Source organism: Macaca mulatta, chromosome X (assembly GCF_049350105.2).
Source record: "Macaca mulatta isolate MMU2019108-1 chromosome X, T2T-MMU8v2.0, whole genome shotgun sequence".
Taxonomy (NCBI): domain Eukaryota; kingdom Metazoa; phylum Chordata; class Mammalia; order Primates; family Cercopithecidae; genus Macaca; species Macaca mulatta.
This window is the reverse complement of record NC_133426.1, coordinates 32917708-32938852: the sequence shown is the minus strand read 5'-3', so window position 1 is coordinate 32938852 and position 21145 is coordinate 32917708. Positions and strand designations below refer to the sequence as shown.

Sequence of the window (21145 nt, the reverse complement as noted above, 5' to 3'; positions counted from 1 at the left end):
TTACTTTAGCAACACTAACGATGACATTTTCTGAAGTACATATTGTTAACACCATCATGATGAAAGCAAATCATTTTTCTACACTTACTTTGATGCTAATCAGAGCAGTCATTCAAGTTGCTACATGACTCTGAGACAGAAATTTCAAAATGAAATTGACCACCGATTCCCAGACAAAACCAGAATAGTGGTGTCAGATGAGAAGGATTTTGCAGTGTTTTGTCACATTTCATTTTGATTTTTACTTTTTTCTCTGTTTGACATATGTTCTGAACTAGAGTGCCATAAAGTTTTATCACCAGAAGTTTGAAATGACCACATTACTCATGAGCTGCAGAGTCACAAGTGAGTTTTTAGCTTCTTTCAAAGCTGTAGAAATAAAACTTTATAGTACCCTACCCTGGTATATGTTGTTTTATGTGACACATTTTGTTCCACTTTATTCTTTTCTTTTATTTCCCTTCATTATTTTCTTTTTGAATTATAGCAGAATTTGTATTAAAGTTGTCCTAATACACAACAGTTTGATTTAAGGTACATTTTATAATACCTTATGCGTTTTTTGTACAGATTATCTTTGACCTTTAATGACTGCCTCTTAAAAAATTTGGCCGGGCGCGGTGGCTCACGCCTGTGATCCCAGCACTTTGGGAGGCCAAGACGGGCGGATCACGAGGTCAGGAGATCGAGACCATCCTGGTGAACACGGTGAAACCCCGTCTTTACTAAAAATACCAAAAATTAACCGGGCGTGGCGGTGGGCGCCTGTAGTCCCAGCTACTCCGGAGGCTGAGGCAGGAGAATGGTGTGAACCCAGGAGGTGGAGCTTGCAGTGAGCCGAGATAGCGCCACTGCACTCCAGCCTGGGCGACAAAGCGAGACTCCGTCTCAAAATAATAATAATAATAATAATTTTAGGTGGTCATTTTAAACAAGGTTCATTGTGAAATATATTTCTGTTGAAACACTGATTTTATTACAAAAAGGTAATGTTTGATTTCCATGAGAATCAAAACTATTGGTTGAGATGAGATATGGAAGATGAACCTTTGCTTCTATTTACAGAATTGATTAAAATTCTTAATGCATACATAGTCACACTACACAATTAGTGTAGTACATACACATGAGTATAACTTGAGTCTTCCTTTTATATGCCATGCAATATAACTTCTACAAAGACATCAATATCTCATGCTGAAACTACCCAAACTATAAAGTGGTTGTAGGATTAACTTATCCCAAAGGGAAATTGTGAGCAATGTGGCTGTCCTGACAGCCTGAAGTGATAGGCTCAGAGTGGATCTGATAGGCAGCCATTCATTTTAAACTCAGGAAGCAAGCTTATTATTTTGTCAAACATGGTCGTTTTTCCATTTAAGACATTAAGATGGTAAAGAAAGTCCTCAGAGCCTATGGAAAAGATCGCCAGGCTTGCATTATATCTCCAGATCTTGAACTGGAGCTTTTGAAGATCTGATTTTAGTGATTTCTGGAAGGCTGCTAATCTTAATGAATAAAGTCAGAAACACATGTGCATGACTGATTCAGATTCCAGAAAGAATTTTGATTGCTATGATTATTACTTTTAAGGCATTAGTGATTAACGCTGAGATGTACTGCTTTTCCTATTTGTGGATTACATTTCTTCTATCAGACAAGTTCTAATTGAAATGGCTCCATTCAGTGTGATTATGGACACACACAAGTGCACCCATGAATGATATTTCACATATGTAAAAAAAGAAAACCAATATTAAGTAACTTCAACTTTTCGTTATCAGAAATGATATGCGTGATTATATTTATATACAATATATGTATGTATATATGATTTTCATGTGTTTGTTAATCATTTTTTATCATTCTATAATTTTTACCATTTTCATCATTTTTATTGTGTGGCTGATATATACTAGATATTACTCACTCAGGGAGGATGCACCCTCATCTGGGCACTCTTTTATACAAGTTATGGCTTTTGTTTTAAATGATTCATCTAAGTTTAATGAAAGAAATAAGTGACTGTTTTATCCTAGAGAAGCAGCAAAGAGATTTTGTTCACTTGTGCCTTTAGAGACTACATGACAGCCTCTAGAAGTAGCAGGGTAAAATCAAGTTGATTATAAAAGCCTTCATTTCATGCTAAATGGAAAGGAGAAAAGAAAGAATTTTCTCCTTTAATTAGAATGTGGCAGTGTAATGACAGAGTCGCTATTGTTGTGGGTTAACATGGAATGAAATCAAGTAAATATGACTATGTATACTTAGGTGTCTGGAGGAATCACCAAAAATGTAACTCTCCAACAGTCTGCTGAATCTGCCTCTGTTTTGTCTGGCTGCTATACTTGGTATGTGGGCCATCTGGCTCCTGGATTCCAGTAATGTTTGCATATTCACACATCAATCAGAAGTGGTGTAGGGCCTATTAGGAAGCACCAGCCAGTTAGGTGACATGCCAGGACTGCAAAGCACTCAAGCAGGAATGCCAAGTGGGGAGCTTCTGCTGAATCTGACACTGACATGGGCATCGGAGGCACCTTTTGATCCATCTAGCTTTACTGTTGATGCCACAGTCCTGCTAGATCAGGCATATGGATGTCAGGTCACGTAAGACCTCATTTATGTCATTGGTTTTGCCTGGATAGTTCAAATGGAGCAAAAATAAAAGTGATCTTGACCCTTAGGTCCCGTGACTTTTGGTAGCAGAAGGATCATTGATCTGAAATTGTCTTGCATTCCTGACTAGTAGACAGAAAGATACCAGAAGCAGCTTTGTCTATTCTGTTTCTAGAACTATATTGTGGTACTAGTTTTTCACAGGAGTACTAGACATTTCCGAAACACCTACTTAATAATCTTTCCAAATAAAGGGAAAGGTTGTAATAAAATGCATTCGCATTCTCTATGTCTTCTCAAACAGTTCACTGAAACTTAAAGGGACAAGCACACTTTACAAAAAATGCAAATAACCTTTTAGTTCGCTGAAATAAGATAAACAACACATGCGTGTATTTTTAATTGGAAGCTCTATCATTCAGTTCCTTGAACTAACAGCTACTATTCTTTTCTTTTGATGTATGGTTCACAGATATCCATTGCAAGTTTTAGGTTATTTGCTTCAATGTAGATAAGACAAATTAACTGAAAACTTAAAAGCACCTAGAGGATTGGTTATTTTAATGTTTCTTAGACCTCAGGATGCTTTGATCCCATACAGAATGGGATGAAATTCCACTATAATTGCATTGTTTTAAAATTTGAGTTGGCCATAATGTCTTTTGTGTGCACACATTTATCTAGCTATGAACACAATTAATGCTGAGAGAGCTCTTTAAAAGGATGGCATAATTTTTTCTTTGAAAAGTTATTTCTTACCCCCTAAATTTCTAAAGTCACCAAAATAAGGTAATTTTCTATATGTAAGACTTATTTATAGTAACTAAATTTCTAAATAACTGATATCTCCTAAACAGCAATGTCTAATAAGTTACTTCTGGATAAACTTTAACAATGGTTATGATTTGTCTAACTCAGCACAATAATACAAATATTAATAGTATAATAATACAAGTTTAACTAACTTGGTATAATAATAGGAATAATATAATTGCTCATGTGATGTGTGCTAGCTACTTGGCACCATTAAGTACGTCACATGTATTATTTCACTTTTCTCAAATAAAATAGCAGGGTGATGCTATTATCTCCATTTTACAGATAGGGAAAGTGAGTCAGGGAGAGAAGTTGCAATTTAGAAAAACAATAAGTATAACAGTTATTTTAATTTTAAATTATTCTTTGCTAGAGGAAAGATCCATGTTCCTTGGACATCTTTTATACTTTAATAATATTATTTCTATGTTTCTAGCAGCCCTCACAATGAAAAACAAATACATGATCCTTTGAGGGACAAAGCGGTTCTGAAGTCAGGCCCACACATGAAGTGTTTTACCTTTATAGGTTTCAACAATTAATTGGAATAAGCTATTTTTTCTGTTTTGGCATCTGCCTACTTGGCAAGGCCCCCAACTGTGGTGTTGGCAGCTGCATGACAGCGACTGCCTCTGGTTTTTCCACAGCAACTGGCTGAAACTCACCTCCCTGGGCTCTCCTATTATATTGAAAATTATTTTCTTTGACTCAAATCAGAAGAGTGTAATAGAAATTGTGAAAATTCCTGACATCTTCCCAAAGATGTTTGAAATAGGTTAAGGTTCTCCGGGAGTAAACTTGGATTCTAAATATGATTTTTTTTTCTTAGAAAGGTATGCTTGTGTTACGGTAGGTATTCAGAAATGAATGCTTTCATTTATAAAAATAAAATAAAATAATCCCAAACTCTTAACTATAGCAATTTGTGGTTTTAATCATTTTCCCTTGTAAATGAAAACTCGGTAAGTTTTAGAAGGCATTGTATATAATAAAATACATCTTATGCCTAAAATCTTAGAAAATACTATCTTGCATTGGGGAAAAACACCATAATAGTGCATATGCGATTCATTTTACGTAAAGTCCTAAAATTATCTAAATTAAAATATCTGTATTTTATAGCTGTGCATGGGTGTATGCACACACAAGAATATACACATATGCATTTTATATAGATACAAGTATATTGAAAGGATGATACATTCTTATTCAGATGTAGACCTTAGGATTTCTTTATCAATATAAGATAGAAACTGCTAAAGCATGAAAATGAGATTAAGCATACTTCCTTCATTCACTTATCACCCATTTTCAGAATGAGTTGCCCTATGGGTAGGTACCTTTTAAATTATATTGTACATCTTTCAATTAAATATCGGGAGGTTGAAAATTAAGTGACAATTCTAATGTTTTTAGTGGAAGTCCTGAAGCTACACTATTAAAAAGCTAGTAAATGGAAGGGGAAGTATATTTCTTCATCCATGGAGTTAATTACACAAGCAGTACACTATGTAAGTGCTAGCAGAAAAAGGTGATACAAACACTACTTAAAAGGTTTCCAGTGAGAAGCAGCTCTGAACAAAGATTTAAAGTGTTACCTCCTTACTCCCACAAATTCTAATGAGAATCAATTATGTTCCATGAGTAATACTAATAATTAATATTTATGGAAGCGCTTACTATATGCCTGACTCTGAAATAAGGACTTCACATATTATAGCACATAACTATCCTAAATAGAAGATACTATTTTTACTTCCCTTTTTATAGATAGGGAAACTAAAACACAGAGGTGGGCCAGGAGCGGTGGCTCACTCCTATAATCCCAGCACTTTGGGCGGCCGAAGCAGGTGGATCACCTGAGGTCAGGAGTTCGAGACCAGCCTGGCCAACATGACAAAACCCTGTCACTACTAAAAATACAAAAACTAGCCGGGCGTGGTGGTGGGTGCCTGTAATCCTAGCTACTTGGGAGGCTGAGGCAGGAGAATCGTTTGAACCTGGGAAGCGGAAGTTGCAGTGAGCTGAGATGACACCATTGAGCTCCAGCCTGGGGAACAAGAAGGAAACTCCATCTCAAATAAATAAATAAATAAATAAATAAATAAATAAATAAATAAATAACACAGAGGTCAAATAACTCTCCTACACTCACACATTCTATGTGTCTCTGGTGATCACTTGGTACCACTTCTTTTCTTGCATGTCTCACCTCTTATAAACACATTACCAGTTTTAAACGGGTGTTATCATGAACTATGTGTATTAATTATGGCTGAGAACCACCATTTTTAATAAAATGGAATTTTCTTTAGCTGGCAGGGAAGGAATGCTTCCAGTTTAAAAGAAAAAATAAACAGTAAAGGACATAGCTTTAGACAGAGAAGATGCTTTGAAGGTAAGCTCATGTCCATAAGGTCCATTCAAATAACTTAGTAAATTGCTGATAAGGTCATATCATGTAGCATTTTTTAAAAATAAGATTACTGAAAGTTTGACTTGCTCTGAGTAAACACAGAGTGACATGATTCTCAACTATATAGTGAATAAAATAAATACGAACATCTAGTGAAATCCAAAAAGAAAATAAAAAACATCAAAATTGACTTTTAAAAAAATTGACATTTTATTGAGATAATTGTAGATACATATACAGTTATAAGAAATAATACAGATATCCTATGCACACTTTACCATTTTTCCCCAATCTTTTGCAAAACTGTAATAAAATATCATAGCCAGAATCTTGACATTACTACAATTCAGCAATTTTATTCAGTTTCTCTCAGTGTTCCTGTGTGTGTGTGTGTGTGTGTGTGTGTGTGTGTGTGTGTGTGTGTGTGTATTTAGTTCTGTAGTTTTATCACATATGCAGATGTAGGGGAGCTGGAGATCACCTCCAATCGCCCTTTTAGTTCTTAGTGGTCTCTTCAGTTGGATCTAGAAACCAAATTGACATCAGGCAGAAAACAAAAGAAAAGAATACAAATTGTATTAGTTTTACATGTACATGGAGATCATCACAAGAAAATGAAGCCTGAAGAAGCAGTCAAAGCAAGATGCTTTTAATGGTGAATGATGAATTTGATGAATTGGGAAAGAAATGACAGGACAAAGAAAATCTGGCTAGGGACAGTAAATTTTCTCTAGGGGAGTCAGTAGGAGGTAGATGGGGGGTATAAAACTAGTGAAAGATAAGAGTTACTTCAGTAAATATATTTATTCAGGTCGATTGAAGCCTCCAAATGATAAGGGCTATTTTCTCACTCTGGTCCTGTGAGAGTACCCCTCCCAGAGGAATCTTTATGGTTTCCTGCATGTAGGAAGAGACAGGTCAGCTAACTCTTTCTGAAACTACAATTTCTCCAAAGTTTTCAACTGGAAAATAGCCAACATACCAATCTGGCATATTTGGGGATGGAACATCCTTTACTGCTTCACAGGTATCTGTGGATGAGAGGTGAAGCAGGCCCACCAGGAACAGAGAGTGCTTCCCCTTACTGTTGGCAATTCTGTGGATTGCATCTACCCATCCTATCCTAGAAAGTGTCAGGAGAACCTGATGTTGTCTCAGGGAATCCTCTTAGATGTGGAGGGATAAGCCTTTCTGGGCTGCTTTCGACTGCTGCTTGTGAATCTTGAAATGGTGAGTCGGGGTCACTTGCTTCTATTACGTGAAAAGACGTAAGTCACTCAACTTCTGCTCCAGACCCAGTAAACCGAAACTCCATCGTCTTCTTCTGACTACCTTCAGAGTTATCTTGGGTTTCTTCCTGCATTATTACCACCGTTTGTTGTTGTATTAGTGGGAAGAAGAAGGGAAAAATGGTTCGAAGTCATCTTATCCTTACCAGAAATTCCTAAATAGACTTTTTCATGAGAAAGAATATTTTTAAAAAACTGTTTAAGTTATAAATATTCTTGGTAGTTATTTTTGCTGTTACATACTTTTAAAAAATCCATAGTGCAGATAGAATAAAAGCTATCGCAGGTATTTAAATTAACAAAACTTGTTGAATTCCTACAATGTGTCACGTACAGTGCTAGGTTGGTTGATCTGTCTGTGCTTCTGCTTTACTTGGAATGGATGAGCAAAGGCTTGTACTAATTTGCACTTAGTATTATAATGCGGTGTGAGAAACCAACTTTCATCTTTAAGTGTCTATAAAAAGGGACTATTTTTCAACAGTTAGCTCCTTTAATTATAAAATCAGTTTGTATTAAAGGCAGTTGATGCTTTGTGTGTTGTTGCTAGGGTGACATATATTACAGGAACATACAGTTTATCTTTCCAGTGAGAGGGAATACAGTCTCTATCTTACCGTTAATACTTTAATTAGAGAATGATCAACAGAAAAGTCTTTTTCTTCTTCATGAGATTTGAAAAATGTATATCTTCTTTATCTGCATTTAATTAACTTTGGGTTCATTAGGATTTGTTGTATTAGTACCTGAGAATATCTTAGAAATTATTAAATAATTCATTTTCTGCTTTTTTTCTGTATTTTTTATTTCAAGCAGAGGTGTGTATTAATTCTCTTTTGACATACCCACACATACCTTCACACTAATATATATGCACTATTTTCAACTGATATGTTTTAGAGCCATTGAGATATTAATTTTATAGGATACTATCATGTTTTATAGCTCTTAGTAAATAGCATGGTATTTCAAAACATAATTTAGTTATAGTAATAGAAATAATACATCATATTTGTTGTATTTATAAAACGTCTTCAAAAATATCATATAAATGATATCTGAAATTTCATCCTAGTCTTGTAAATGCTGGGGGATTAATATTAATAAGGTTGTTGTCAATATAGATTTCTAGTGAGATGCTCATTAACTGGAAATCCAATACTAGAGAGACATTTCAGAATACCTAAACCTTATTTAGAGACAAGTAAACATAGTAGTTAATATGGCTATTGCTATGAACCACATAAAATTTAAATTTACCTGAACTCATTCAGCTAAGCATCCTAACCTTGGCTTTGGAAAAGATAGAATGGACAATCATCAGTCAATCTTGGTACTAAAGTTAAAAGAAAAGAGGCAAGTAATATGGACAGCACAAGGCAAGTGGCAGAAATAGCGGCTCATGATAATAATTAGCAAGAAGTTTAAATAAGCAAACTCTAAAGAATATTGAAAATCAGAAAGGAAATGTGCATGTATACACAATTAAACCTTTGGACCCTCCTTGCTTGTTGTTTCAAATATCCAATTGTGGAGGGAACTATGCTAGGGTAATAGTATTGCCCTTTTGCCCTGTCCCTCCATATACTCCAATTAAGAAAGCAGAAATGAACCATCTACCCTGATTTTTGGAGGAGGTATTGAGTAGGTATGACTCTTTAATTTGGGGTGAAGCCTCCATGATATAAATTATATAGGGAGTGCTCTTTCTTTCATTTAATGCTTACTAATGGAGGTCACTAGGCAAATTATTAGCAAACATATGTAATAAGAAGACTTAATGCTATGTCCACTGATAACAGCTTTATCATTAGTAAAGGAGATATTTTCATCTCTATTCATCTGACTCTGGTATGTGTGACTTAATTGGTTATGAACCTTGGCGGGGAATAGACTTAATATTTTTCTCAAACTCTATCTATAAATAATATGAAGACGTGATAAATTTTTAAGCAGAAAAATGAAATGAAAAATATTATGATTTGGAAAATTTGTTTCCTTGTACTATGAAGGATACTTGGGAGCAGGTTGGAGAAGAGGGTGAAGGAAATGTTTGGGGGATGCGTCAGTAAAACTGGTGGTAGAGACTAGGCTGAAGGATGATAGTGGGAATGGATAAGTGAAGACATTTGAAGGGAAGAAGACATTGTGTTGGAGTTCTAATGATGTTCATCTGTGCATAAAACTTGCATTTGTCTATCTTATTGTACTTGATATATCCTTCTTAATACCCTGTACTCCATCTTACTCCTTTTTTTTTTTTTTTTTTTTTTTTTTTTGAGACAGAGTCTGGCTCTGACACCCAAACTGGAATGCAGTGGTGCAATCTTGGCTCACTGCAACCTCCGCCTCCTAGGTTCCAGGGATCCTCGTGCCTCAGCCTCTAGAGTAGCTGGGATTACAGGTGCCTGCCACTACAACAGCCTAATTTTTCTGTTTTTAGTAGAAGCGAGGTTTCACCATGTTGGCCAGGCTTGTCTCAAACTCCTGACCTCAAGTGATCTGCCCCCTTCAGCCTCCCAAAGTGCTGAGATTACAGGTGTGAACCACCTCGCCTGGCCCCTGTACTCCATTTTCAAGATGGCAAATGGAAAAAAATGTTTTTACAACATTTATTTGACTGTTGTTTACAACTCTTCAATAGCTGTCCATTACTGTAAAGTTTATACCGCAACCTACAGGGCTCTACCTTTTAACAGCTATCTCTTTCTGATTTTCCAATTCTCTCCAACCTTCCTCCCTAAATTACAGTGATACTGATTTTCTTTTAAAACACAGGACTTCTGTCAGCCTCCTTTTTCACCTTTTAGGCCACAACTTAATGTATCTTCCTCAGAGACATTTCTAAAGGACCCAAAACCAGAATCAACTTCCATATGAGACCACTTCTTCCATTATGTATCTTCCAAGTATCCTGTAATCTCCTTCACAACAGCCAGCAGAACTGAAGTACACTATTTGTCAACCAAAGATGTGAAGCTTCTTCTTCCTCCTGGTATTTGTGGTTTTATTGACTCTTCTTTGTTTTCTTTACCAGTCAGAGCCCATCTACATCTTTCAGTATTTTCACCAATATCTTGATCTTCTGCTTCCTCTCTTTCTTGTTTTCTAGGCTGATTATAATTGCATTCCTCTAAACACATGAATAAATTCTGTCACTTCAATGGAATTTTGGACAAAAGGGAAAAAATTATAAGTGCCGATTTGGTTGCCATGAACCAAAACAAAAGATTAAATACAATTGCCTAGATAATCAGATTAAATTTGTATTACCTAGCGTGAAAAACACTTTGGTAATAACAGTAGGTCATGTTAAACTAATTAATTTCTAGGAACATAGATAAATTAAACATTGGTTACTCTCCAGAGTAACTCTAAGCCCAGAAAATAAGTGATTTGTACATCCATCATGTGATTCAGGTTCACAGAGTTTCTTTATTTTGGCAAAGCCAACTTGACTGAAATGAGTTGAGAAGATTTCTGCTGCCAATTTATAATGGAGATTAAAAATAAGACCCCAATGTCAGAGTTGGAACTCATATATTGGTAATTGGGGTTTTGTACAAAATTAAGAATTGATCCCTCCGAAGATATAAATTATAAAGACTTTGTTTAGCTCCGTCACATTTGCCTAATGTAAAATTTCTGTCTATGAGAAATAATTTTCCAGATGTAGTCAACTAGTCCACCTAGTTTAAATCTTTATGTGAGATCGTGTTTAAAACAGTGACTCTTTTGGCTATAGTTACAATACGTTCTTCAAGGATTGTGTATTTGCAGACTATCAGTGGACAGCACTTGGATGGCAATAGTTGGAAATTTTGAAGCAAAGGAAATAAAACTGTTACTTAAAACCTTGTAAAAAGATCATACAGCCAGGCGCAGTGGCTCATGCTGGTAATCCCATCACTTTAGGAGGCCGAGGCAGGTGGATCATTTGAGGTCAGGGGTTCGAGATCAACCTGGCCAAGATGGTGAAACCATCTCTACTAAAAATACAAAAATTAGTTCAACGTAATGGCACATGACTGTAATCCCAGCGACTCAGGGGGCTGAGGTAGGAGAATCACTTGAATCTGGGAGGCGGAGGTTGCATTGAGCCAAGATCGTGCCACTGCACTCCAATCTGGGTGAGAGAGTAAGACCATGTCTCAAAAAAAAAAAAAAAAAAAAAAAAAAAAGATAAATTTTTAAAAATCATACAAAGAGCTTGCTTAGGGAGGGAGTATGAGCTTCATACTCACTTGGAATTTCCTGAGATAAAGGCAGAAATAGAATTGGAAAATATTTAATATAAATCTGAAAAGATAAGGCATTTCTCTTAGAAGTTTCTAAGCAAGGCAGCTACACAGCAAAAGGTGAGGTATATATCCCTGCCTGCCTCTTAGCACAGGTTCGGAACTGGTACCACAGGGCCTACACTGGCCCAAGAGTTCTTCAAAGATAATTGTGTTCCTGCAACTTTTCTCTGTATTGTAAACTCTTCCTGCCCTGTAGCAGTCCATCCAGTTTGTGAGAACCATGGGATTTGACCCACTGAAGACTTTTCTCTTAAAGTTTTTCCTGTTTATCCAGGTTTTACCCAGTAAAGGTCAGCTATAACTGGTAATAGTTTGTCAATGTTTCCATACCTTGGGACAAAGTTCCTTATTTGCTCAGTATTTTCTCTCAAGTTTTACTTCGCATTTTGAAATTAAAAAAAAAAAAAATTCTATGTTTGTCCTGGCTGTGAAAATATATTTTTTCTTTAGTATTTGATCTTCAATTTATAAAATAAGACTTAAAGCAGCTAGATAATTGCCCATCATTATGTTTAGTGGAATGAATAACTAATCAGCTACTACTAGTCCTATTCCAATTAACATTCTATTCCTCCATTCTCTTCCCACACTGATATGTGTGTGTGTGTGTGTGTGTGTGTGTGTGTATATATCAGTGTGATATATATGTCATTGTCATATATAGAGCACATATACATATGCTCACATATACATATATATCTTATATAAGTCTTTGACCTTTCTAAGGGTCAAATACCATGGTTTTCACAAACTAGGCAAGCTGCTACAAGGAAGGAAGAGTCTGTTATACACAGAAAAGCTGCAGGAGCACAATTATCTTTGACAATATACCTTATAGTGGTATTTTTTTTTCCAAAGTCACTCTGGGTTGAGTCTTACATTTAGTTTCTAATTGTGAAGGAAAGCCCTGTAATGACCTGGTGATCCATCTTCTTTAGAACCACGTTGGCTGCAGTCCTAAAATAAAAATTTGAAGGGATAGGAACATTTACAGATGAAAATCATAATTCAATTAACTGGGTATATTATCTTATTTTCTAAATATGTACACACTATTTCCTTTTTTCTTTTTTTGAGAAGGAATCTGGCTCTGTCGCTCAGGCTGGAGTGCATGATCTCGGCTCAATGCAACCTCCGCCTCCCGGGTTCAAGCGATTCTCCTGTCTCATCCTCCTGAATAACTGGGACTACAGGAGTGTGCCACCATGCCTGGTTAATTTTTGTAGTTTTATTATAATAGTAGAGATGGGGTTTTGCCATGTTGGCCAGGCTGGTCTTGAACCCCTGACCTCAAGTGATCTGCCGCCCACCCCCACCTTTGGACTCCCAACGTGTTGGAATTACAGGCATGAGCCACCACGCCAAGCTACATTGTTTCTTTTAAAATCTGTTTTTCTTCTATGTACCCTATAGGTTTTAACCCTGTAAGACTGAACACCCTCTTTTGTAAAACATGCACCCATTACTACCCTCAAAGGGAATTTACCAAAAACGTAACTTACATATATATAACTCTAAAACAATTACGTTGTGAAAAATAAAGGACAATAATGAATTAAAAATAATGAATATATTTATCATCAATAATTACTTATTCAATGTAAAAATAAGAAAAGTACCTACTGCTATAGATAAATGTAGTACCTATACCTAAAACCACAGAAGTAGATAGCTCAAAATGCTGATGTATGCAGGTGGGTGGTGTGAATGATTAAAATGCCATGAACAGCATATTTTAAAGTAATGGGATTTTTCTGTATGATTAATAACATTTGGTAAAGTTCTGAATAAAATAAGTGCACATTTTCCCTTTGATTTATTGTGGGATAGTTTCATTCTTGGAAAATTCAGTGCATATTTAAATGTAAATAAATACTTTGTATTTATATGTAAAATTGAGCTAGGTTCTACATACTCACATACTTATAAACAGGTTGTCCCCTACTTTTCAAAAGCTGAATAGGACATGAAACAATTATTCATTTTCCTGGACTTTCCTGCATGTTACTGGATGTCTGGCATCCTTAGAGCACCTTTCCATCTGTTATGGGAACAATCACAGTGCTTTCACATGTTTCTTAAATGTACCTAGGGTATGGTGGTGCACCCAATTGAGAGGAACTGCAAGTGAGGGTTGTAATTTTTTTTTTTTTGAAACGAGTCTCATTCTATTACTCAAGCTGGAGTGCAGAGGCACAATCTCGACTCACTGCAACCTCTGCCTTCCAGCTTCAAGCGATTCTCCTGCCTCAGCCTCCCTAGTAGCTGGGATTACAGGCGCTCGCCACCACACCCGGCTATTTTTTGTATTTTTACTAGAGATGGGGTTTCACCATGTTGACCAGACTGGTCTTGAACTTCTGACCTCAAGTGATCCACCTACCTCGGCCTCCCAAAGTGCTGGGATTACAGGCGTGAGCCACTGTGCCAGGCCATGGATTGTATTTTTGCATCCAAGTAGCAGAAACTAGAACCAGATAGAGGATTTTAACTTTCTCATATGATGGAGTCTAAAGGAATGGAGTCTAAAGCAAGAAACTGGCCCTGTGATGGCATCAGAATCCCAGTCCCCTTTGATCTTCTTGCTCTTTTATACCATACTATCATTCTCATGCTTGTCAACTCCTGGTTGCAAGATGAGGGTTTCAACATCTCCCGTCTCACATCTACATTTCAGAGCAGAAAGATAAAAAAGGAAGCAAGAGGAAGGAAGAGGCAGCATCTACATCAGGAAAACAAAACTATCCCAGAAATCCCTAGCTGTTGTCCTTTCAGGTGCCAAAAGGCCATGACTGGCTGCCAGAGAGGGTTGAAACAGAGCTCTTTGTTCTTGCTTGACAACTTGCTACTTCTAAACAAAATCACGATTTTGTTGTTGAGAGAAAAGAGACTCCTTCCTATCTACTTGTCCTGAGACTGCTTCAGCCTCTCAGCTTCCTAGATCCTCATGCAGTTAGTTTCCAGTTCTTCCAGGATCTGGCTTACTGTCTACTCTTTCAGGGTAAAACAACAACAACAACAACAACGACCAAAAAAAAAAAAAAAAAAAAAAAAGGTTTTTTAACTTTTTTAATTTAAATTGGAAAATGTGGAGTGAATATTCTTTGGTTATTATGCTTTTTAAATTTTTAGAATTTGTTTTTACTGTGGATTGGCTGTTACTAGTCCATCAAGACAACTATTTCTTTGCTGGGTTTATTGGATATTGGGCAAGCAAGTAGCAGTATCTGCCACTGGATGCAATCAGGAAGAAATTTTCAGAAAAAAAAAATTATGCTTCAAGATCTAGATAAGCAGATTTTCCACTGATTCCAGATTATTCTAAATAAAATTTTTAGTCAGTGGTGGTGTAAGTTTCAAGGACGTTATAGATGGCTCTTGAAAGCAATGACACATTAACCTAATATTTTCAGTACTCCTTTTTCTAGCTTCCATTTATCCTCTCCCATGCCTGTAAACGTGTTATTTTGTTAACCAAATAAAGTCATTAATACATGAGACCATTTTGCCAAAAGTGAACATAAAATTAGGAGGAATTGCTCTTTCCGAAGGCAAGAAGAAACCAAGATGAAAGGAAGTCATTTTTGTGAACCATATGTTTTGACCCAGAAGAACTATTTCACAGCCTTTCTCCTGGTAGCAAACAATGAGGGAAACAGTTTCTTACCATCTGCACAATAAAACTTGTTGAATCACTCGGGAATTGGGATTATTGCTACTGTTTGTTTGTTTTTAAGCCTTAAATTTTAAAAAAGGCTCAGGAGATGTAAGCAGGGTTGTTTCTAATATTGAAATAAAACAAAAATGAACAAACCCAGAGAAATCTGCTTCCAAAAAGCCACAGCACAACAAAAAGAGGAGTAAACTTCTTCAGAAGACCTCAAGGGAAAAATATGTTTATTCAGAAATGGGATATCCTGGGGATTTTGTTATAACAGCTTTATTAAGATATTATTCACATCCTGTAAAATTCACTCTCTAAAAGTGTATAATTCGGTGTTTTTTCAGTATGTTCACAGAGCTATGCAACTATCTTCACTATCTAATTGCAGATACTTTCATCATCCCCCCAAAAAACTCTAAGCCCATTAGCACTCACTCCCCATTCCTCTCTTCCTCTAGCCTCTGGCAACTGCTACTCTGTGTTGTGCCTCTATAGATGTGCCTATTTTGGACATTTCATATAAATGGAATCATGCTATATGTGGCCTTTAGTGTCTGTCTTCTTTCATTGTGCATAATGTTTTTAAGGTCCATTCATATTGTAGAATGTATCAGTCTGTCATTCCTTTTATTTGCTAAATAAAATTTCATTGTATGGATATACCAAATTTTGTTTGTCCATTTATCATCAGTTTATGGGTATTTGTAAGTTTTTTTTTTCCCACTTTTTGCTTCCAATAGACTTTTTGTATGTCACAAATGGCCATATGTTTCTTTATCCCATAATCAGAATAAAAATTGTCATTCTTTTAGTGGACATGCCTTTTTTATCAAGGCACAGAAATAAAAAAGTGAGTTGTATTTTCTCACTAAGAAAACATTTTGGGGTGGCATGTTTTCAGTTCTTTGGAAGTATGTAGACATATTGGCAGGGTATCCTACTTACTTTTGCTGTGTATAAAATCACCCTGATACTTAGCAGCTTAAAACAATAACTTTATCATGCTGTGGATGCCGTGGGTCATAAATTCAGATAGAACACAGCAGGGATGTTCTGTCTATGCTCTGCAATGTCTATAGCCTCATCTGTCAAGACTTGAAAGCTAAGTTAGACTCAATGGCTGGGGGCTGGAATTCTGAAGTCCTACATGTGAACTTGCTATGTTGGTTGGCTTCTTCCTAGCATGGTGGCTTTAAGATACACATTTTCTATGGTAACTCAGGTAACTCCAAGCAAACGCTGTTCTAGCGAACAAGGTAGTAGTCTTATGGTCTTTTATGACCCTGCCATAGAGGGGGCACAAAACATTACTCTTGCCATCCTCTATCTGTTGAAGTAGTTACAAACTCACCCAGATTGAAGAGGAAAGGGCATAGACCCTATCTTTCCATTTATCAATGAGTTTTGGAACCATATTTTAAAACCATTGTGCCATAAAGGGCATGTTTTATGACAGGTGAAGTTTTATGTCTTAAAAGTATATAATTACAAATGATTAAATTTAAAATCAGGAGAATAAACCATTGCATTCATCTACCAATTTGCCACTAAATCAGAATCAGTAAAACAAGGTCAAATTAACTAGAAGGCACATATAGTTGACATTTGGAAGAATTTGACAGAAATATGGCTCAATTGGAGTTACTGAATTTGAACCAAAACTTTTGGCACCAAGAATCATGGAAGCTCAGACTAAAGAGGAAATATACATTATATAACTCTTATTATCTAATGATGAAAATCCTATCAAATCTCCACAAAGGTGAACTCTGTTCTTCCATGGAATTCTAGACAAACTTTATTACAGGCATGGTTGGTATATAAAATAGGCATAGATAATAAATATAATAATCCGGAACAATGATAAAACAGTTATTATGTCAAGGTACCATCCTAACCTCACTTATAATCAGGCATTAAATTCTCACAAGAATCCTATGAATTAGACACCATTATTATCCATATGTAACATACAGAGAAACTAAAGTACAGGGATGCTAATGAACTTACCCATAGTCCCACTAATAAATGTTAAAGTCAGGATTTGAACCTAGATGCTCAGACTCCAAAGCCTATGCTCAAAACTCTTGCTATGTAAATACTGGCATATTATCAAATGAAATAGCTTCAGTTGATTTTTTTAAATAAAATATTGTTTCATCACAATAAGACCTACTTTTTTTCCTCCTGAGCAGTTTTTAGTGACACCAATAACAATTTTTTAGGCTGGGCACAGTGGCTCATGCCTGTAATCCCAGCAATTTGGGAGGCCAAGGTGGGCAGATCACTGGAGCTCAGAAGTTCAAGGCCAGCCAGGGCAACATGGCAAAACCTCACCTCTGTTAAAAAAAATACAAAAATTAACAGCACCGTGGTGCATGCCTGTATTCCCAGCTACTCGGGAGGCTGAGGTAGGCAGATCCCTTGAGCCCAGGAGGTCAAGGCTGCAGTGAGCCATGATTGCACCATCACACTCCAGCCTAAGCGACAGAGTGAGACCCTATCTTAAATAAATAAATAAATAAATAAGAGTCATACAACTTCTTCACAGCTTTTCATGATGGTAAACCTTGATTAAAAGCCAAGGTTATAAATGTAATTTTGCTAAGTGTGGATATATTGTATCTGTAGCAAACTGTAATAATTCAGGCCCCTGAACGTAACATCCCAGCTCTCATTCCTTTTGCTGTCAAATTTCCCTATAGATAATGTCTACATCTGCCACCTTATCTACTCGCAAATATTTATGATTTTCTTCCATGAAATTTACTTTTCTCCCCTGAACCTGTAAGCCAAATCAAGTGACCTTTTGTGAATCCCAAACCTCTGTGAATTTTAGGTAGATTTAATATTCTTGGCCACCACTTTCTATTCAATCAAATTCAAGAATTCTATAAAGTTAAATATATATGAATGTGTGCACATATAAATGTGTGTGTGTCTCTCGGTCATGAATCTTTTAATACTATAGAACATAGAACATAAAAAATTATAAGAGAAATTAAAATATACTGTCAATTTAAAAGTATACCAAAAACATGTTATATGATAATGGGATAATACAAATTATCGGTATGGGGAAAAGAATCATGAATAGTTTCATGAGGAATGTGGCATGTGTAACAGGCATTAAATATGATTAAGAACTAACACTGAGTATATACAAGTTAGCTATATCAATAAAAATGTAAATCATTCAGCAATAAACTATAAAGTTATTTTTACTCCATAAGGGTTTTTTTTTTCCCTGAAATTTTCAGCCCAAAGTGACTGTTTTTTCTTCACATGCCACTTATATAGTGTGACCAAGTATTTAATTAAATAAAATTACTCTCCAGTGAAATCATTTGTTGTACACTTCTTGGAGCTGTGGCTTGTGTTTTTATTGATTAAAAAATAAAGCACAATCTTGAACCTAATAAAAACCTAACAAACTGGCTAAGCGCGGTGGCTCACGCTTGTAATCCCAGCACTTTGGGAGGCCAAGGCGAGTGGAGACTGGAGGTCAGGAGTTCAAGACCAGCCTGGCCAACATGGTGAAACCCCACCTCTACTAAAAATACAAAAATTAGCCAGGTGTGGTGGAAGGCACCTGTAATCCCAGCTACTCGGGAGGCTGAGGCAGGAGAATCACTTGAACCCGGGAGGCAGAGGTTGCCGTGAGCCGAGATTGCGCCATTGCACTCCAGCCTGGGAGACAAAAGTGAAACTCTGTCTCAAAAAGGAAAAAACAGCAACAACAAAATAAACCCAGTAAACAACAGGAAAAAAGTGAATGTAGAAAAGTAATAGAAAATGGTTGCCTTGTGAGGGTTAGTTGTGACCAAAATATTTTAGCAATTGTTTAGAACAAATAGATTAAATGAAAAATATTTCCGTTAATATTTTAAACTGTTTAATTCTGTCTAATTCCACATGATAAATACACATTCATTAAGACTTTTCAGTTTTAAGACTAAAGAAAAAGAAAATTCTTCTTACCTGTGACTTATTCAGAATCCACTGAATTTCATTATTATTTTATTATTATTATTATTATTATTATTATTATTATTATTATTCAAGATGGAGTCTGGCTCTGTCACCCAGGCTGGAGTGCAGTTGCGCCATCTTGGCTCACTGCAACCTCTGCCTCCCAGGTTCAAGTGATTCTCCTGCCTCAGCCTCCTGAGTAGCTGGGATCACAGGTGCACGCCACCATGCCCAGCTAATTTTTGTATTTTTAGTATTTTACTTTTGTGGGTACACAATAGGTATATATATTTGTGGGGTACATGAGGTGTTTTGATACAGACATATAATGTGAAATAATCACATCATGGAGAATGGGATATATGCCCCCTCAAGCATTTATCCTTTATGTTACAAACAATCCAATTACACTCTTTTAGTTATTTTTAAATGTACAATTAAATTATTATTGACTCTACTTACCCTGTTTGGCTATCAAATAGTAGGTCTTATTCTTTCTAACATTTAATTTAATATTTTTGGTGCTTTTAGCAAAGTATATTTGTAATGAGTTTGGAGTTTTTCTTTTCTTTACAAACTGTTAAAAAAAATGGCAAACAAGGTTATCTAAAGCGTAGTAGGAGGATGAGCATTGAGATCATAAGTGCCTCATCTGGTCAAAGTTATTCAAGAATGAATGCATATTGGAGGCAAGAGTATGAGGAACAAAGCCATCATTGACTATGGAGTAACACAAGCCCAGACTGTTAAGATTAATTTGGCATTATCTTTCAAAATTAAAAGTATAATTACATATTAATGTAGCAATTTTACTTCAAGGAGTTTGCCCTTCATTTATGTTTTCACATGAGTAAGGGCTCAGATGGACATGGGTTTTCTTTGTAGCTAGGTAATAGGAAAATAGGTAATCTAAATGGATATAGCTTGGTGGTAGTCCATGCCTGTGACCTTTATACTACAGTTTTAAACAAGAGATGAATTTATATAAACAGATGTTGAAATGTGATCATTATATAGTATTACTTCCACAAAAGTAGAACATATATATGTGCATGTGTACACATACATACATGTACATACCTATGTGCATATGTGTTCTAGTTTATTATGTATATGTCAAATTGTTCTATTTGTATGAAAACACTATAAATACATACATAATAAATAAACAAATATGTGTTTGTGCCAAAAAGCACAGAACATTTCTGTTTAGTCTCATACCACTCATTTTATAGCTTTATAGATAGGAAGAAAGTAGACTTTGATGGTACTTGAATTTTTATCTATGTATCTGGGCAGTGATGGTGGTAGCATATCAGAGAATTTTTGTTAATTTATATGTTATTTCACTTCAAAAATTGATAAACTCTGTGTGTGTGTGTGTATACATATATGGGTGGTGGCTATATATATATATATATATATATATATATATATATTTCTGGGTGGCTTATAAAGAGCAGAAATGTGTTTCTCCTAGTTCTAGAGGCTGGTGAGTCCAAAAGTCACCAGCATGTTAGGTGTCTGGTGAGCCTGCTTCCTCAGAAACATTCATCTTGTCGATGATTCCTTACATGGTGGAAGGAAAAGGGAGCATTCTAGGTTCTTTTTGTTTTTTGTTTTTGAGACGGAATCTCATTCTGTCTCCCAGACTGGAGTGCATTGGTGCAATCTTGGCTCACTGCAACTTCCGCCTCCGGGGTTCAAGCAATTCTCTGCCTCAGCCTCGCTAGTAGGTGGTATTACAGGCACCCCACACCACGCCCGGCTAATTTTTTGTATTTTTAGTAGAGACGGGGTTTCACCATTTTGGCCAGGCTGATCTTGAACTCCTGACCTCGTGATCCACCCACCTGGCCTCCCAAAGTGCTGGGATTGCAGGCATAAGCCACTGCGCCTGGCCTGTAGGTACTCTTTTATAAGGCAACTAATTCCAATAAAGAGAGCTCCATCCTCGTGACCTAATCACCTCCCCAAAAGCCCCAAACCCATCTCCTAATACTATCACTTTGGGAGTTAGGATTTCGACATATGAATTTTGGGTGGACGCAAACATTCATTCAATAAC

At 36.2% G+C, this 21145-nt stretch overlaps 1 protein-coding gene across 9 annotated transcripts in view; it reads left to right on the top strand.

Annotated features, from left to right (window-relative positions):
• Positions 1-21145, top strand: part of DMD (dystrophin) — a 2157177-nt gene that overhangs the window by 223047 nt on the left and 1912985 nt on the right. The window lies entirely within an intron of this gene.